The 16,916-nt window shown below is 39.8% G+C and overlaps 1 non-coding gene across 1 annotated transcript; it reads left to right on the top strand.

Annotated features, from left to right (window-relative positions):
• The first annotated feature begins 15,089 nt into the window (after positions 1-15,089).
• On the top strand, positions 15,090-15,195 carry LOC149753686 (small nucleolar RNA R71). The gene has a single exon (XR_016409305.1). It is a non-coding gene; the product is annotated as a small nucleolar RNA R71 (small nucleolar RNA).
• The last annotated feature ends 1,721 nt before the right edge of the window (positions 15,196-16,916 follow it).

The following is a 16,916-nucleotide window of genomic DNA, read 5'->3' as shown; positions in this document are numbered from 1 at the left end:
AACCACTATAAAACCGTGTGTTTGTGGTTGTCTCTTCTTATCGCTTTATCTTTGCTTTAGTTCATATATTTGTGTGTTTTATTTTTAAGTTAGCCAAAAAGTTTTAAAACACCCAATTCACCCCCCCTCTTGGGTGACCATCTCTGGGCAACAAGTGGTATCAGAGCCAGTGCTCTTATATTCCTTGAAAGACCTAACCGTCTTAGCCAAAGATCTAGATGGCAACACCCTTTAACAATGTTCCAGCCGAGGGGCAAGCAACCAATAGACCTCCACTCTTCAATGGGACAAATTATACCTATTGGAAGACTAGAATGAGAATCTTCATTCAAGCACAAGACTATGCCTTGTGGAGGGTTATAGTCAAGGGACCACAAGAACCATCACATGTGGTCAATGGCATTCGAGTTCCCAAACCTGAGGAGGATTGGGATGAGAATGATGATAGGATGGCTCAACTCAATTCTAGAGCCATGAACTCATTATTTTGTTCCTTAGATGTAAATGTGTTTAATAGAGTCTCCACATGTACTTCCGCTAAGAAAATATGGGATAGGCTTGAAGTTACCCATGAGGGTACAAATCAAGTCAAAGAGTCCAAAGTGAACATTCTAGTTCACAAGTATGAATTGTTTAAGATGGAACCTAGTGAAACCATCACATGCATGTTTACACGTTTTACCGAAATTATTAATGGCCTAAAAAGCTTGGGCAAATCTTACACTAACCCCGAACTTGTGAGTAAAATTCTCAGGTCACTGCCAAAAGCATGGGAAGCAAAGGTCACGGCGATTGTAGAAGCCAAAGACCTCAACACCTTGGGGCTAGAACAACTCTTGGGCTCATTGATGACGCATGAGCTCACGATGAAGCAGCATGAAGAAGAGCTGCCAAAGAAAAGGACAATCGCACTCAAGGCCACCTCAAGTGTATGTGAAGAAGAGAGCAGTGAGAGTGAAGAAGAAAGTCAAGATGAGGACTTGGGTTTGATAGTAAGGAAATTTAAAAAATTCATGAGAAGAAAGAAACCATTCCCAAGAAAGAAATTTGGAGGGAGAAATGATTGGGAGAAAGAAAAGGAAAAAGAAAGAGACCCAATCGTATGCTATGACTGCAAGAGACCGGGACATATTCGTTCCGAATGCCCTCAACAAAAGAAGCACTTTGGAAAGAAGAAGAAGAAGGCATTGAAGGCAACATGGGATGATAGTGACACATCATCCTCCGAAGAAGAGAAGGAAGAGACCGCCAATCTATGCTTCATGGCGTTCGAAGATGACGAGGTATGCCTTGCAGCTGGGAATAAAAGGAGAATGTGGTATCTTGATAGTGGCTGCTCAAGGCATATGACCGGTGACAAGAGTCTCTTCGTCACCTTGGAATCGAAAGAAGGAGGGTTAGTCACATTTGGAGACAATGCTAAAGGCCGAATTATTGGTGTTGGTAAAATCTCCATATCACCCTCCTCATTTATTGATAATGTATTGTTGGTTAATGGACTAAAACATAATTTGTTAAGTATAAGTCAATTTTGTGACAAGGAATTTAAAGTATCATTTGAATCATCACTATGCATAATTAGTAGTCCATTTGACAATGAGGTCATACTCACAGGACATAGGCATGGAAATGTTTACATGGTAGATCTTGATGATCTCACCATGAAGGATGGCCAATGTCTTGTAGCTATGAATCCCAAAGCCAATGAGACTAGTTGGTTATGGCATCGTAGGTTAGGGCATGCTAGCATGGATTTAATTTCTAAATTGATTACAAAGGATCTAGTCAAAGGACTACCGAAAATAGACTTTGAAAAGAATAAAATTTGTGCGGCATGTCAATTAGGGAAACAAACAAGAAGTTCTTTTAAGTCTAAGAACATAGTCTCAACATCAAAACCCTTAGAACTAATTCACATGGATTTCTTTGGACCCACTAGAACTGCTAGTCTAGGGGGTAAGATATTTGGTCTTGTCATTGTTGATGATTTTTCACGTTTTACATGGGTTTCATTTCTTGCACACAAAGATGAGTCCTTTCCCGCTTTTATCAAGTTTCATAATAAAGTTTCAAATGAACTTAATCTTAAACTAAAAGCAATTAGGAGTGATCATGGTACCGAGTTTGAAAATCAACACTTTGAAAAGTTTTGTGATGAAAATGGTATCAATCACAACTTCTCGGCACCTAGGACACCCCAACAAAATGGGGTGGTAGAAAGGAAGAATCGCACACTAGCAGATATGGCTCGTACCATGTTGTGCGAATCGGATCTACCAAAGTATTTTTGGGCTGAAGCAATAAATACCTCATGTTATATTTTAAATCGTGCTTTAGTTAGATCCATCTTAAAGAAAACACCGTATGAATTGATGAAAGGTAAGAAACCAAATATAAGTTATTTTCATGTTTTCGGTTGTCGATGCTTTATTTTGAACAATGGAAAGGACAATCTCAGTAAATTTAGTGCTAAATCAGATGAGGGGATCTTCTTAGGTTATTCCTTATCTAGTAGAGCATACAGGGTCTTCAACAAGAGAACTCTCGTTGTTGAAGAATCCATTCATGTTGTTTTTGATGAAACTAATGGAGATTCTTCTAGAAAAGAAGAAGATGGTGATGCAGGTATACTTGAAGACGGGATCAAGGAATTCTCCATACAAGACAAACAACATGAGGATGAGATCAAAGAGGATACAAATCAGCAAGATGAAGAAGATCAACCTCCATCAAGAAATCAAGATCTTCCTAAAGAATGGAGGTATGCACATGGTCATCCAAAGGATCAAATCCTTGGTGATCCTTCACAAGGTATAAGAACTAGATCCTCTTTAAGAAACACTAGTAATTATCTTGCTTTCGTTTCATAAATAGAGCCTAAATCACTAGAAGAAGCTGAAAAAGATGATAATTGGATGAATGCTATGCAAGAGGAATTAAACCAATTCGAAAGAAATGAAGTTTGGACTCTAATGAAAAGACCCCCTAATGTTTCAATTATAGGCACCAAATGGGTATATAGAAATAAACTAGATGAGGATGGGATAGTAATAAGAAACAAAGCTAGGCTAGTGGCCAAAGGATATAATCAGGAGGAAGGAATAGATTTTGATGAAACTTTTGCTCCTGTTGCTAGGTTAGAGGCTATTAGACTGCTTTTAGCATATGCATGCTTCATGGATTTTAAACTCTATCAAATGGATGTAAAAAGTGCATTCTTAAATGGCTATATAATGGAGGAAGTTTATGTAGGACAACCTCCAGGTTTCGAAAATCACTTACATCCAGATTATGTGTATAAATTGCATAAAGCATTGTATGGACTTAAGCAAGCTCCTAGGGCATGGTATGAAAGATTAAGTAATTTCCTAATTGAGAACAAATTTAAGAGAGGAAATGTAGACAAAACCCTCTTTATTAAAAGAAAAGAAAATGACTTATTGCTTGTACAAATTTATGTGGATGATATAATTTTTGGTGCTACTAATGATAGTCTCTGTCAAGAGTTTGCCAAGCTTATGCAGGGAGAATTTGAAATGAGCATGATGGGTGAGCTCAACTTCATCCTTGGGCTACAAATAAAACAATCAGAGGAAGGCATCTTCATCAGTCAGTCCAAATACATCAAGGAAATGCTGGAAAAATTCAAGATGAAGGATGCAAAGGAAATCAGCACACCCATGGGCTCAAGTTGCAAGCTTGACAAAGATGAAAAAGGTAAAAGTATAGACTGCAAATTGTACAGAGGTATGATAGGCTCTCTACTTTACCTTACTGCTAGTAGACCAGATATATTATTCAGTGTTTGTGTGTGTGCTAGATACCAAGCATGTCCTAAGGAATCACACTTGCAAGCTGTTAAAAGAATTTTTAGATATCTAGTAGGGACATCTAATGTAGGCTTATGGTATTCTAAACAATCTGATATAAATTTAACTGCTTATTCTGATGCTGATTTTGCTGGGTGCAAACTCGACAGAAAAAGCACAAGTGGCACTTGTCAATTCTTGGGTGCCAATTTGGTTTCTTGGTTTAGCAAGAAACAAAATTCAGTTGCCTTGTCCACAGCTGAGGCTGAGTACATTGCAGCTGGAAGCTGTTGTGCCCAAGTTCTCTGGATCAAGCAACAACTTGAAGACTTCGGTATTAAAATGGACAATATACCAATTAAGTGTGATAATACAAGTGCAATCAACTTAACAAAAAATCCTGTCCAACACTCTAAGTCAAAGCATATAGAGATTAGGCATCATTTTATTAGGGATCATGTGCTGAAAAATGATGTGATGATTGAATATGTATGTACTGAAAATCAATTAGCTGATATCTTTACAAAGCCCCTTTGTAAAGACAGATTCAATTTCTTAAGGAATGCTTTGAGCTTGTATGATCCTAGCAAATGAATTGAACTTGTATTGCATTGCTTTGCTACTCGAACTAGTAATCCACCTCAAGGCAAACATAAGTGAAAGCATGAATTCATCTAAACTAAATGACGAACTGGTTGACTTTCCGGAGGATGGTTACCCTCCCTTGGACTCTTCATGGAGATATTTTCAGAGCCTATTTCATAGGTATTCGAAATTTGGTCAAACGTTCCTCATTTCAATATTATTAATTCAAAAATCATTATCAAATTTTTATAGGATGTATCATTGAGGGGGAGGATCACAAACAAATTCACTCTAAGCTTATCAAAAGAGATCATATTGATTGGGGTGATTAAACAAAAAAAAGGGGAGAAGATAGAATACAGTCTGAAATTTTTCAGTGCCGGAGACGTCTCTGGCAAATCGCAGAGACGTCCCCCCAAGCGGAGACGTCTCACCTTAGTCGCGGAGACGTCTCGGGGACCGAATGAGGCCTTTTTAAATAGGTCGAAATCGCTCGAGCCGACTCGAGCTTTCTCCCTCATTCCCGACCAAAACGGAAAGCCCTAGCCTCCATTTGCCCTAAATCACAAACCCTAGCCTCCATTTGCCCTAAATCACAAACCCTAGCATCCATGGCACCAAAAAAAGCTAGGACGACCCGTGGGAAGCGACCTAGAGTAGCGGGCGACGGTGAGGAACGGCGGGAAGAACCCTCCGCACCTTCTCCTCCGGTTGCTCCGCCAACCACAACGATTTCCTGTGCAAATCGCACAGTCACAACCGGTAGGTACATAGATTTTGCATTTTTAGATCATGAGGGGTTCTCTATTGGAGAGAGACTCCGAGCCCAAGGGTGGGAGCATCTTTGCACCCTCAATACCTCGACCTACCCCGGCCTTGTTAGAGAAATGTTTAGTGATATAGCTTTAGGGGACTTAGGGTTCACCGCACATGTCCGAGGGACATTAGTAGAAATTAATGAGGACATCTTATCCACTGTTTTGCAAATCCCTAGGGACGGCGAGGCTCCAACCTCACATCCCCAAAGGGAAGTAGCTCTAAACTTAATTTTAGGAAGAGAGGACTGCGGCCCTCTTGATGTTGTCAACTCCCAGGACCTAAATGCAGAGATGAGACTCCTTTTAAGCATTGTCAACCGGGTCCTATTTCCTAAAACCGGTCGCTTCGATTTTGTTTCGGAGCGAGACTTAGTTATAATGCATCACATCCTACTAGGGATCCCTCTAAACCTTCCTAGACTCATGCTAAATTACATTGCCCTATGTCATAGGTATTCTAGATTTAGTATACCCTATGGCATGATCTTTACCTTAATCTTCAAACACTTCAAGGTTTCCATTCCATCAAATGAACCTGCAAAGCCCTTAAGAAACACCGACTATTACAATGAGGGCTCAATGAGAAGAATGGAATTTCACAAGATAGATGGGTCTTGGGTCAAGGTTCCAAAAAGAAAAGCACAAACCATAGAGGCTGAGATCCCACATCATGAGTCTGACCATCACTCTCCTCCACCTAGCAACATGGACATCCCTGATATTCCCTCCAGCTCAGCTGGACCTTCCACATCCATGCCACCACCTCCTCCAGTCAGTGGGCCCTCCTTCCTATCAGAGGAGCAGATGCACACCTTAGCATCTGTTATTTGTCAGCAGATGAGAGAGGAGATGAGATCCATGATGTCTGCAGAGCTGGCCCCCATCAGACAAGAGCTGCAGGAAATTAAGGCTCAAATTGAAGCCCAAGAGCAACAAATAGTTGAGGTGGGTGCCACCCAAACCTGCAGATCATTAGAGCTCAAGGACAGCTTGAAGGCCATTTCCAAGAGCCTCAAAGAGTTGACAAAGCCAGATGGCAATGTGGGCACCTTAGTTGCCCAACTTAGAGGCAGAATTGAGATGGCAACCTTAGAGTTTGAAGCACTTGTGGCAGGTTTCCACAAGTCACAGGGAGATCACTTTAAGACCCTCATGGATTCTATCAATGGTTTCATAGATGCAGCCTGTAAGGCTTATGCACAAAGTACAACTGGTAGGCCCCATGAGCAACGACGCCGATGATGGATATCCTGTAGGATCTTCTTTTTGTAATCCTAGGCCATTTTGAAACACTTTTGTATTAGAAATCAATACTTGTAATGACTTCTTCTTTTGACTATGTACTGACTTCAAAGATCTGCAATGACATATGAATGAATACAATTTCTTTTGAAAACCTTGTGTACATTGCCAATTCTGTGTATGTGTTTCTGTGATTGTGCATGTGATTGTGTGATATGCCATAAAAATCCTACCACATACCTTGAGTATTCAAATTTGATACAAAGAAACAATGCACATAAAACAGGGGGAGCACACCTTGAATATGCTGAATTTTACTAAAAAGGATAATTTGTCCCCTTCATGTTGATGACAAAAAGGGGGAGTAGATATTTGTATATTGAAAGGGGGAGTAGACATGGATATTGAATATGGAATGCAAATTTTTTAATCATACTCCAAAGTTGATTTAGAAAAGATAAAATTGAAGAATATTGATTTTAAGATAATTGCCCTTCTGGAAAAGAAAGGGGGAGTCAAAAAGAATCTAGCTTTCAATTATCTTCAGCATCAATATTTCATTCTAACTTGATTCAAATTCAGTTCATATGATAAAATCATTTAAGAACTATAAAGATCAATCTTATGCACAAGGAAAGAACTGAAAATTGAATATTTTGAGTGATGCACATTGTATCTAGTTCAAATCAAAACATTATACTTGTATATCTGATCAATACTGTGTATATGTTTAAATTTCAAGTTTTGCATATACTCAGTGTTTTGTCATCATCAAAAAGGGGGAGATTGTTAACCCCCTAATGGATTTTGATGAATACAAAACACTAGAGTAAAATTCCATTATATCTTAACAATTCAATTGAGAAATTTATGTGTTTTATTTAGAATATTGTTAAGAAATGTCTAGGCAAGCTCCCATAATTTTTATGAATTTATTGAAGAATATTTTGAGCTAAAGAAAAAGTTCAGGGACAGCCGAGACGTCTCCTGATAGTTTCAGAGACGTCTCTGGCACAAGCAGGAAGAACTGGCACACTTGGAGACGTCCCCGGCTCCTGTCGAGTCGTCCCCGCGTTAGCGGAGTCGACTCTCTCAGTAGCGGAGTCGACTCTCTCAGTGGCGGCAGAAAGACGCTTTTCAAGGGATATGCGCGAGACGTCCCCGCTGTACGCGGAGTCGTCCCCGCAAGCAAAAAGGAGACTTCCCGAGTCGTCCCTAAGATGGCGGAGACGGCTCTCTCAGGGTTTTCCAGAGAATGGTTTTTTCGGTGATAAGGAAGCGGAGTCGACCCTGAGAAAGCGGAGTCGTCCCCACGCATAAAGTGCAGACAAGCGGAGACGTCCCCTGAAAGAGCGGAGTCGACTCTCTCAGGGAATTCCAGAGGACATGATTTTCGGAGATAAAGAAGCGGAGTCGTCCCCAAAGCAGCGGAGTCGTCCCCACTCAAAAAGTGCTAACACGCCGAGACGTCCCCGTAAAGTGCAGAGTCGACCCCAGATAAAGTAAAAAGTAAAATCCTATAGGCGAGACGTCTCTCGTTGTAGCGGAGACGTCCCCAGAGCGCCTGGGACGCGACTGACAGCTTTTCAGGTTTGATTTGAATTTCAAATCTTCTCTACTTTATCTCTAACGGCTATATTTGCTTTTTGGGCTATAAAAGGGAGCTCTTAAGTGCTTCTCAACAACTCTTTACTAACCAAAAGCAAAATCATTCAAGAGAGAAGTTAGAAAAAAAAGCTCAAGGGAGTGAGTGCATTCAAGAAAGGAAATCAAGTGCTTTCAAGTCTCCCAAGCGATTTCAAGCTCAACCACTCTCGTGTGCTCGGGATTCAAAGCTCACACCCAACCCTACGCGTCCCACATCGGAAGAATCAACATCTCCCACGCTTCCAACGGCAAAAAGATTCTTCCGGGTTTCATTGTTCATAAGTGCTATATTTGCTTTCTAGAGCTTTTGTATCCTTTTGTACACTCTTTTATTGTGGTGCTTGTTCCAGTCAAGGGACTTGGAACAAGGGAAAGGGCGTCCCAAGCCTAAGAGAAATTGGGGGTTTTGGGTTTGTTGTGAGCCCGGTGTAAAACAACGAGTTGCGTAGTGAACTCGCAAAACTACCGTACTGTAATCTTGGATTATAGTGGAAATTCCCAAGGCGCTTTGGGGAGTGGATGTAGGAGCGGTGAAGGCTCCGAACCACTATAAAACCGTGTGTTTGTGGTTGTCTCTTCTTATCGCTTTATCTTTGCTTTAGTTCATATATTTGTGTGTTTTATTTTTAAGTTAGCCAAAAAGTTTTAAAACACCCAATTCACCCCCCCTCTTGGGTGACCATCTCTGGGCAACAATGTTATTTACTTAAGCTCTAGGCAATTACAAGTAAAGTAGTGGAAAATTAAGCTAGAGCAATTATACTATGGCTTTAGGGTGCGATTGATCTAAAATTAACTTATAGTTGTATTATCAATTTTAATCTATGTGTATGGTAAGAATGGAGAGGAAGCTAAGCAAATTCTAAACAATCACTTAGAACTCTATAGAAAACAAAGCTAGAGATATTACACAATCAAGTATAAATGTAAGGCATGAAATACAAGAGATAAGGCATCACAAACACAAAGATGTATAGTGGTTCGGTGCACACCAGCACCTACATCCACTCTCCAAGACCTCTTGGAAATTTCACTATAATCCCTCAGATTACAGCCGGTTGTTTTACAAGCTCACAACCGAACTTGTTGTTTTGCGAGATCACAACGAACTCGGTCGGTTTTCACAGGCTCACCAACTAGAACCAACCGATTGTTTTTCCGGGTTCACAATCAAACCCAGTTGGTTTTTCCAAAGGCTCACCAACCACAACCTTACAACGATTGTTTTCCGGGTTCACAATCAACCCAGTTGGTTTTTCCAAAGGCTCACCAACCACAACCTTACAACGTTGGTTTTTCCTTCGGCTCACCAACAAACCTTAACCCCTTGATTCAATCCCTTGATTGAATCAAGTTACAAGATATTAGAACAAGAATTTAAAACAAATCAAAGCTTCTTAAACAAGCAAATATAACAATATAAACAAATAGAGTAAAGAGAAGCCCTCAAACAAGTTGTGTAGATGAGGAAACTCGGCTTCTTCTTTACTTGACCCTCTTCTAATTTCGCACGAGGTAGAGGATCACTGAGGCAGCACACAGTTGGAGAGGAAGCTTTGGGATTCACTCGGATGCTCTTCTTCTCTCTATTTTGCTTTGAATGGCCCTTTTGTACTTTTGGGAGATTTTTCTTTGAGATCTCTTTCCTAAGTATTTTCTCCCACTTCCATCCCTTCTTCCCTAGCTCTCCTCTTGATTTTATAGCTTTAGAGGGAGTGGAAACAAAAATCTAGCCGTTAGAGACAAAAATAGAGCCGTTGGAATCAAGAAAAAACTAGCCGTTATGCCTCCCAGCGTGCTGGAGTCGACTCGGCTGAAGTAGGAGTCGACTCGGCTGAAACAGGAGACACTTGTGAATAGTAGTCTGTCGGCACTGTAGCTGGGAGTCGACTCCGCACTGTAGCGCTGAAGTAGGAGTCGACTCGAGCACTGTAGCGCTGAAAATCAACTTTCTGTCTTTTTGTTTGTTCTCAGTCGGAGTCGACTCGTAGAGTATCGGAGTCAACTCGAGCACTGTTTCTTGAAACTCCAGAGTGCCAGAGTCGACTCTAAACTTCCAGGAGTCGACTCGAGGATTATTCTTTTGAATTTTTCTTTGAATTTGCTCCTCCAACTTGAATCCTTTGAACTTGAAACTTGGGCCAATGAAGTGTAGCTTTCTTCCAACTCTTCTTGAGAGCTTTTGAGGCCTTCTTGTGTTTATCCAACTTGCTATGTTCCTTGCAAAACAAATTATTTTTCTTCTTGCAACACACACATTAGTATTTATACTTCAAGGTTTTGTGATCATCAAAATCAATCTTTAAATCAATCTTTGGGTCATCAGTCTTTTTTTTATTCTTCTCGGCACCATAACAGAGCATGCTCTGTTCCTTGGTTCTTCTCACCGTCCTCCCTCCTCCCTGTTCGCAGAGTAATCTCCTCTTTTATAGCCGTCCGGCGCACGCGGAGAGAGGGAAGAAGGAATCACGACGGCTGATTCCGGGGCGTGGTGCCGGGATGCATATCGCGGGAGAGGAGGAAGAGGGGCCGCGGGATCTGGTCGGTGATGGCGGAGAGAGGTGCCGACTGATGAAGTGGCGGAGGATCTGGTCGCTCCGGATGCGCCACGGGCGGAAGACTAGGCGACGATGCTGGGATTTCAACGCGGCTGGTTCGCTGATCTTGGAGGAGAAGACGCCGCACGCGGTGATGGTGAAGGGGCCGGATCTCCGCTGCTGGGAAGAGTCGACCGCACGGGCACGGTGGGCACGCGGCTGATTGTGGCCGACTGGAATCACGGAGGACTGGTCGCCGGCGGATTTGGTCGCGGGATCGTCGGGAGGACGCTGCGGACGGTGGGTGGCCGCGGGATCAACGGGGAGACGCCGGTATTTCGACGCGGCTTGATGGCGGAGCTGGATCTCGGCTGCGGGCTGCGTCACAGGCGGAAGACGAGGCGGAGATGCTGGTCACGGGATCGTCGCCGCGGATGGTGGGCGGCCGCATGAGGTGCTCTTCGGGGGAAGAAGATGAACAGTAGCCAAGCCATTTATTTATTTTTTTTATTGTTATTTATTCATTTATTTATTTATTTATTATGTATTATTTATTTTTTTCTCAAACACTGTTCACACGAACAGTGTTTTTACGGAACATTGTTCATATGAACAGTGTTTTTACGGAACACTATTCATACGAACAGTGTTTTAACGGGACACTGTTTATATGAACAGTGAATCGTGAATTTTTAGTTATTATTATTATTATAAATTTTATATGAAGGCAGGTAACGAATTGGTTGGAAATTGGCTTTGGGTTTGCGGTGGGTCATGATCGTTGAGTTGCTTGAACTTGTTCTCGAGCCCAATGTCTTCCAAATTTAATTATTGCTAAACTGCTTCAGATCGAACTCGACCAGTCAAGACTAGAAACAATACCATGACTTAATAAAAAGGGTTAATCAAACATTTTCCTTAGCATATTATAACTTTTGATCGAGCCAGGACCAAAACCTATTTAATTATAACCTTAACTTCATCAGGTTACCAAACAAAATCAACACAATCTCCTCCTTATATGTTTTTTTCTGTAGTTTTCATAAAAAATCGTAACCAAAAACATATTTCAAATTTGTTTCAATGATTATTCAATTTTCTGGTAAAATATGTATTTATTAGTTTAAGAACATTGATAAGTGCTATGGAAAGATAACTAATTTATGAATTATTAAGCACTTATCACACCCCCAAACCTATATTTTGCTAGTCCTCGAGCAAAATAAAAAAAAAGAAAAGCTCTAACTCACTTTCGCAGGCATCGCGATCGCATTTATCATATGCAACAAGGCTTTAAACCCCTAGGTTACCCTAGTGGACGAGTTATAGTCTCGTGAGGGTTTGCAGCGAAGATTCCCACAAACTTCAATATTAAAATGAATCATTTATTGTTATGATTAATTTGTTGTTGTTTTTTTATTTTTATATTTTTTTAATTTATTTTTATTTTTATTTTTATTTATTTATTTATTTATTTTAATTCTTTTTTTTTAAATTCGATTGATCTATCAAATTCCAAATGCATACCAGCTAAGAATTTCAAAAAACTCTCTCTTTTCATTAAAATCTAATTTAAGATACATAAATGATGAAAATTTCAAAGCACACACGGTTTTATTTACTAAGTCAGCCCAAATTCTAGGTTAGTATGCTATCTAAGTTAAAGTTATTAAGTTTCCATTTAGGGAGTTGTAAGACTCATTTATACTGGAGTGCTCGGTGAAATCTGAACCGTACACAAGCTAAGAATTCGGATCTCCAAAATATTGCTAATACTAGTAGTTTCCAAGGATTGGTCGAAAGGACCTGCTCACTGATTCAAAATCATCTTATCTGCAGGATTTCAAGAGTTGTGAATATTTACTTTAGTACCTCACAGGCTTTATCTGTAATATTTCAGTTTACTCAAATTTTTACAATGACGGCTTTCACACTATTGTCTTTTTCAAGGTCAATACAGAGTTTTTTTTTTTTACATCATAAAAGATATATAAATTGTGCACTTTTACTCTTGTGGTGATTTCTCCGTGTAACGAGCAATCAATCGACAACTCTCACACCAGTTGGCACAAGGTGTCAGGCATCAAGACTCCCCTACGGACTTATGCTCGGAGTTCTCATCACAAGCCCAGTTGACCTTTGACAATAGGTAGCCCTTTTCGATATTCCTGACTAAATCCATTATTATTGATGATATATATATATATTTTTTTTGAATTAATAAGAATGATTCATCAGGGTCCAAGGTTGCAACTATACTATCAACATATTGTCGAGCCTAGACCTTAGAAGGGTCGGCCAGTGTGTAGTGAAATTCCAAAGTATTAATTAGCTTACAACTTCCTAAGAGAGACTTAATAAAAAGAACTTAAATTTATATTACTTCCGACTAGTCATTGGGCTTTTTAGATTTTATATACCTTGTGTATTTATCATTCTCGCATTCATGTATAGAAATTAGGTTTTTAAAAACAAAAACTTTTTTTTATTTAAAATTTTATTATTATTATTATTTTATGAACAAATTTTTTTTTTTTGGAATGAAAATCAAGAAATGAAAATCAAGATGAATACCCCCAAACCTAAACCTAACATTGTCCTCAATGTTAAAAAAAAAAAAATCTAAGAGAATTGGGTTGCCTCTCAACAAGCACTAAGTTTATTGTCTTCAGCCAGACACAATGAGGTAGTTTTTGCATCTCCTTCTATGAGGTCATCTATTTTGTCTATTATAAAACACTCAACTTTCCTCGCGGGTTGGTCGGCCGCATTGAACACATTTAATTTTACTTTCATGTTCCCAAATGATATGTTCATTACCCCCGTTCTATAATTGATGCATGCATTGGCTGTTGCTAAAAAGGGGCGCCCAAGGATCACTGGGATTTGTTTCTTAGGATTAGGCTCATGTTCCATATCAAGGACGATGAAATCTACTGAAAAATAGAATTTGTCTATCTTGACAAGAACATCTTCAATTATCCCACGTGGTGTTTTTACAGATCGATCAGCCAATTGAAGGGATACCGAGGTTGGTTTTAATTCTCCTAACCCAAGTTTCTCATAAACTGAATAAGGTAAAAGGTTGACACTTGCCCCTAGATCTAAGAGTGCTCGATCAATGAAATTATTTCCTAAGACACAGGAGATGGTGGGAGCACCAGGATCTTTGAATTTCGGAGGCGTGTTGTGTTGGAGAATAAAACTCACTTGCTCAGTTAGGAAAACCTTTCTAGGCACATGTGTCCTAGATTTTTGCTTTTGGGTGCACAGGTCTTTAAGAAATTTGGCATAGGAGGGAACTTGTCTAATAGCATCAAGAAGTGGAAGGTTGATCTTCACTTGTTTGAAAACCTCCATCATCTCCTCTAGTGAAGTTCCCTTTTTGCCAAAGAGAGAGGGTGAATTAAGAGCTTAAGGAAATGGGGCCTTTGGGATGTGAGTTTTGGCAGAAGATGGACTAGCTGAAGAAGAAGAAGAAGGTTTTATATTTTCATTTGACACATCTCTATCCTCTTCTTCACCTTCCTTATTGTTGTCCTCCCCAATCTTATTGTCTACTATACGTCCACTCCTTAGGGTAGTCAAAGCATTGGCTTATTCATGATGAATTGCATTTAATTGATTTTCTTGAGCCATGTATTGCCCCCTAGGATTACTTAGTGGTTGGCTTGGAAGCTTTCCTTCCTCTCGCTTGTTCAGTGCATTAGCTAGTTGCCCCATTGGGATTCTAGCTTGGCAATTGATTGCGTATGAGAGTGCACCAATTGTGTAATGGTTTCCAAACCTTGAAGGGCGTTCAACACTTTCTTCTCAAAGGCTGTGTTTCTTTGGGGTGGAGGAGGAGTGTGTTGAAATTGAATCGAGGGACGGTAGGGATGAATATTTTGTGGGGTTTGAAAATTCTGAGGGTTTGAAGAATTTTGGAAATAGGGTTGGGCAGTATTCGGAGCTTGCTGCTTCCAAGAAAAGTTTGGATGATTTCGCCATCCCGGGTTATATGTATTGGAAAATGGGTCATTACCCGGTCTAGGCTGTGTTTGAGCAGTATTGATGTGTTCTTGCACGAGTTCGGAGAATTGGGGCGCTGAAGGGCACTCATGAATAGGGTGGGATGGGCTAGAACAGATAGTACACACTTGTGCTTGGGAAGAGTTCATGTAATACCACCTATCATCAGTTGATCAATCTTATGGGACAATGCATCTACCTTGCTAGACAGGTCCATAGAATGACTTATTTCACAAATGGTCCCTTTTCTTTGAGAACTCAGGGGTGCTTGACGAGAACAAGAAGCATGGTGGAGGGAGTTTTCATTTAGATTTTCAAATAATTGCCATGCTTCATGCTCATTTTGAAGCATGAATGTCCCCCCGCATGCGGCATCAATCATCTAACGGTTTCGTTTAGTCAATCCGTTATAGAAACATTGCACTAGATGCCATTTAGGTATTTGATGATGTGGGCATTTACGGATTAGGTCCCGAAATCTCTCCCAAGTTTCATGAAATTCTTCTCCCTCAGTTTGGAAGAAGCTTGTGATGGCACGTCTAAACTGGTTCGTTCTTCCAATGGGAAAGTATTTTTTTAAGAATTCTTGTTGCATTTGATCCCAAGAACGAATCGAGTTGGCTTCTAAAGAATTCAGCCATTGTTTGGCTCTATCTTTAAGGGAGAAGGGAAATAATCTAAGTTTTAGAGCATCATCAGTAAAGTTCTGAATCTTGACAGTGGTGCAAATCTCAAAAAATTCATCTAGGTGTTTGTATGGGTCTTCATTGGTGAGCTCATAAAAAGATGGGAGCATTTGGATCACACTAGATTTTATTTCATATTGTACAGCTGCTACTTCAGGTAATCGAATGCAAGATGGGGAAGTGTAAATGGTGGGAGTAAAGTACTCCCTCAGGAGTTTGGGTTGTTCTTCAGCCATCTCAGGAGGTGGGGATGATTCTATTGTTCTGATCTTAGCTCGAATATTTCTAAGGGTCCGTTCTATTTTAGGGTCAAAAGGTAATAGGTCACGTACTTTAGAACGACTCCCTTGCATACACTAGTACTTGATCAATCAAGCATGCAATAAAAGAAAAACACATAAATCCTTGTATTTGTCCTAAAATCACTAGACAACTCCTAACTGGTTTGAAGAGGGCACCTAAGCCTCCAATCCGGTCTAATGAACCGAGTTGACCAGGTAAGCTCCCAGGTAAGTGGAGGGGTCACGATGCGTTCGCAAAGGTCCCACTTAAAACCCACTTGCCTCGAACAGATGAACTGTCTCCCTTATAGGGACAAAGCTTGCCTAGACATCAACTAAGCCACATAGCGAAATTGGTGCAACTTTCGGTGATCTTCATCCTATTGAGCTCAAATATCCCTAGGGGCCAATGTCTAATTGATTTTAATTAAAGTGACACTATGTGAGATTGAGTTCACCTAAATTGGGTAAGAGTCCGGTGATGAAATCCGGCTCTTATCTTGTTGGGGTGATTGCCCTTACTAAGTGCGGATTAATTTGTGTATGTGTATCAAGCATGCATTCACACTTTTGCTGAAATTAAAATCAAACAATCACCACAAAATTTCAAGCTAATAATTAATTTAAATAAGAAAGGTTTAGAGGTTACCAAAGAAAATTTTTCCAGCAATTTAAATTTTTTTTAAGCAAACCTCTAAAGCATTCCTTTTTGATAGCCCAGATCTCCTCTTCGATTCCTGATCAAATAAGACCAAAAGAAAAATAATAATAATAATAATAAATTAGTAGAAGAGAAAAAGGAGATAAAAAAATTACAATAATAGAAAATATTTTTTTATTTTATTTTAGATATATATATATTTTGAAAGTTTGTTTATTAATTAATTAAATTTTTTTTAATGATAGGAAAAATAACTATGCAAGCAATCCCCGGCAACGGCGCCAAAAATTGATCGGTTATTTCAATTTCAAAAATAAACCACGCAATAGCACGTATCCCGTAGGATAGTGATTACGGGTGTCGGTCCACAGGAATTGGAGACAAGTTATTTTTTCCTAATTGAATAGTTACTTCAAAGGGTATAAGCTAGAGTAAATGATAAAAACTAAGAATTAATATGGATGTAATAGTATGAATTATCTATGGAGGGAGGTGTTTAGAGCTAGAATCCACCGATAGATTTATATTCGTGACGCTTTCAATGATTGAGTTGTATTTAAGACTTGATTACTTCCGACTACAAGCCAAAGCAATTATAAAAGAAAATTATAACTAATTTTCAGCATGAATCATCTAAGT

This window comes from Phoenix dactylifera, chromosome 4 (genome assembly GCF_051530095.1).
Source record: "Phoenix dactylifera cultivar Ajwa chromosome 4, Ajwa_hap1_PhDact_Kaust_v1.1, whole genome shotgun sequence".
NCBI lineage: Eukaryota > Viridiplantae > Streptophyta > Magnoliopsida > Arecales > Arecaceae > Phoenix > Phoenix dactylifera.
This window is presented reverse-complemented; position numbering and strand designations above follow the sequence as displayed.